General features: G+C 43.8%; 1 protein-coding gene across 2 annotated transcripts in view; it reads right to left on the bottom strand.

Moving 5' to 3' along the window:
* Positions 1 to 3,233, bottom strand: part of slc16a13 (solute carrier family 16 member 13) — a 36,361-nt gene that overhangs the window by 28,623 nt on the left and 4,505 nt on the right. Inside the window, exon 2 of one of the 2 annotated variants that reach the window (XM_043683376.1) lies at positions 792 to 796. The gene's annotated coding sequence lies outside the window, so the exon portion shown is untranslated. Of the gene's footprint in view, positions 1 to 791; positions 797 to 3,144; positions 3,212 to 3,233 lie in introns of those variants that run through there. The other variant, XM_043683377.1, reaches the window with a different exon arrangement.

Genomic DNA, 3,233 nt, shown 5'->3' with positions numbered 1-3,233 from the left:
GTGGAGGCTGGTACAATTGCAACATTTAAGAGGCATTTGGATGGGTATATGTATAGGAAGGGTTTGGAGGGATATGGGCCGGGTGCTGGCAGGTGGGACTAGATTGGGTTGGGATATCTGGTCGGCATGGACGGGTTGGACCGAAGGGTCTGTTTCCATGCTGTACATCTCTATGACTCTATGATTGAAGAGGACAGAGTCGTAGACATTGTTTACTTTAAAGTTAGTAAAGCCTTTGACAAGGTTCTGCACGGTAGACTAATTAGTAAAGTTCAATCACATGAGATTTAGGGTGAGCTCACCAGCTGGATACAAAAGTGGTTTGATGGTAGGAGACACAGGGTTGTTTTCCAGACTGGAAACATGTGACCAGCAGTGTTCCATAGGGATCATAGAACATTACAGGGCAGTACAGGCCCTCGATGTTGCACTGACCTGTGAAATCAATCTGAAGCCCATCTAACTTACACTATTCCATCCTGTTCCAAATGCCTATCCAATGACCACTTAAATGCCCCTAAAGTTGGAGAGTCTATTACAGTTGCAAGCAGTGCATTCCACGCACCTACTACTCTCTGAGTAAAGAAACTACCTCTGACATCTGTCCCATATCTATCACCCCTCAATTTAAAGCTATGTCCCCTCATGTTGGCCATCGCCATCCGAGGAAAAAGGTTCTATCCACCTTATCTAACCCTCTGATTATCTAATATGTATCAATTAAGTCGCCTCTCAACCTTCTTCTCTCTAACAAAAACAGTCTCAAGTCCCTCAGCCTTTCTTTGTAAGACCTTCCCTCCATACCAGGCAACATCCTAGTAAATCTTGTCTGAACCCTTTCCAAAGCTTCCACATCCTTCCTATAATGCGGTGACCAGAACTGTTCACAATAATCCAAGTGAGGCTGCACCAGAGCTCTGTACAGCTGCAGCATGATCTCGTGGTTCCAAAACTCAATCCCTCTACCAATAAAAGCTAACACACCATACGCCTTCTTAACAACCCTATCAACCTGGATGACAACTTTCAAGGATCTATGTACCTGGACACTGATCTCTCTGCTCATTTACATTACCAAGAATCTTACCATTAGCCCAGTACTCTGCATTCCTGTTACTCCTTTCAAATCAGCTCACACTTTTCCACGTTAAACTCCATTTGCCACCTCTCAACCCAGCTCTGCAGCTTATCTATGTCCCTCTGTAACCTAAACATCCTTCAGCATTATCCATAACTCTACTGATCTTCGTGTTGTCCACAAATTTACTAACCCATCCATCTACACCCTCATCCAGGTAGTTTATAAAAATGACAGCAGAGGACCCAAAACAGATCCTTACAGTACCCCACTAGTAACTGAACTCCAGAAAGAATATTCCCATCCACCATCACCCTCTGTCTTCTTTCAGCTAGCCAATTTTGATATACAATATTTCAGCTAGCCAATTTCTGATAAATATTGCGTCCATTTTTGTTTGTCATCTATATAAATGATTTGGATGAAAGTATCAGAGGCATGGCTAGTAATTTTACAGATGACACTAAAATTGGTTGTATAGTGGACAGTGAAGAAGGTTATCTAAGAGTACAAAGAGATCCAGATCGCTTCTGATATCCCTGCTATAGGAAGGTTGTTGTGAAACTTGAAAGGGTTCAAAAGAGATTTACAAGGATGTTGCCAGGGTTGGAGGGCTTGAGCTGCATGGAGAGGCTGAACAGGCTGGGACTATTTTCCCTGGAGCGTCGGAGGCTGAGTAGTGACCTTATAGAAATTTATAAAATCATAAGGGACATGGATAAAGTAAATAGACAAGGTCTTTTCCTGAGGGTAGAGGAGTCCAAAACTAAAGGGCATAGGTTTAAGGCGAGTGGGGAAAGATTTAAAAGGGAACCAAGGAGCAACTTTTTCCACACAGAGGGTGGTGTGTGTACAAATGAGCTGCCAGAGGAAGTGGTGGAGGCTGGTACAATTTTAACATTTAAAAGGCATCTGGATGGGTATATGAATAGGAAGGGTTTGGAGGGATATGGGCCAAGTGCTGCCAAATGGGACTAGATTAATTTAGGATATCTGGTTGGCATGAACTGAAGGGTCTGAATCCGTGCTGCACATCTCTATGATTCTAGTTGGGTCAATGGGCTGAGGAGTGGCAGATGGAGTTTAATGTGGATAAGTGTGAGGTGCTGCATTTCGGTAAAACAAACAAGGACAGGAGTTATATAATAAATGGTAGGGTACTGGGGAGTGTTATAGAACAGAGACCTAAAGGTTCAAATGCATAATTCTTTTGAAATTTGCTTCACAGGTAGACAGAGTGGTTCAGAAGGTGTTTAGTACACTTGCTTTCATCACTCAGACCTCTGAGTATAAGAGTTGGGGCATTATGTTGAGGTTGTACAGGACGTTGGTGAGGCCTCTTCTGGAGAACTGAATGCAGTTCTGGTTGCCCTGTTATGGGAAGGATATTGTTAAATTGCAGAAGGTTCAAAAAAACGTTATCAGAATGTTAGGAGAAACTGAGTACTGCAGATTAGAGTCAAGAGTGTGGTGCTAGAAAAGCACAGCATTCGAGGAGTAGGAGAATCAACATTTCAGGCAAAAGCCCTTCATCAGGAATGAATTGTCAGGAATGGATGTGTTGAGTTATAAGGAGAGGCTGGCACTTTTTTCACTGGAGCATGGACCTTTTTGAGGCTTATAAAATCATGAGGGGCAGAGGTAAGGTGAATGATAAGTGTCTTTTCTCTAGAGTGGGAGAGTTCAAACCAAGGTGGAGATTAAACATTTAAAAAGGACAACTTTTTTTTCAAAGTGGTTCACACTTGGAATGAACTGCCAGAGAAAGTGGTGGATGAGGGTACAGTTACAGTGTTTAAAAGACATTTGGATAAGTACACAATCTGGCTGTGCATCCCCTTAGCCCACCGTTGCACTCAGCATTTCAAACTCTTTCCCCTTCCCCATCTTATTCCCCAGCGCTTTCCCCACTTCCAGCTCCCATTTCCCAATCATCACCCATCTAACCACATCTGCCAAGCCATTGACCAATCATCAACCAACATTTCCCCCTCCAGTCCACATCCCTCCACCCAAATTCCCAGCCACTGCAAAACCCTCCTATTCCCCTGACCCCACCAACTCACCCCAATACCCCATCCATCCATCCAATCTCTCTCCACTCCCTACATCCTCCAGCCACGCCCCATCCTGGAGCCACAACAAAAGTCGGAGG

This window comes from Chiloscyllium plagiosum, chromosome 48, assembly GCF_004010195.1.
Source record: "Chiloscyllium plagiosum isolate BGI_BamShark_2017 chromosome 48, ASM401019v2, whole genome shotgun sequence".
Taxonomy (NCBI): Eukaryota; Metazoa; Chordata; class Chondrichthyes; order Orectolobiformes; family Hemiscylliidae; genus Chiloscyllium; species Chiloscyllium plagiosum.
The sequence above is the reverse complement of the archived record's forward strand: the minus strand, read 5'-3'. Positions and strand labels throughout refer to the sequence as shown.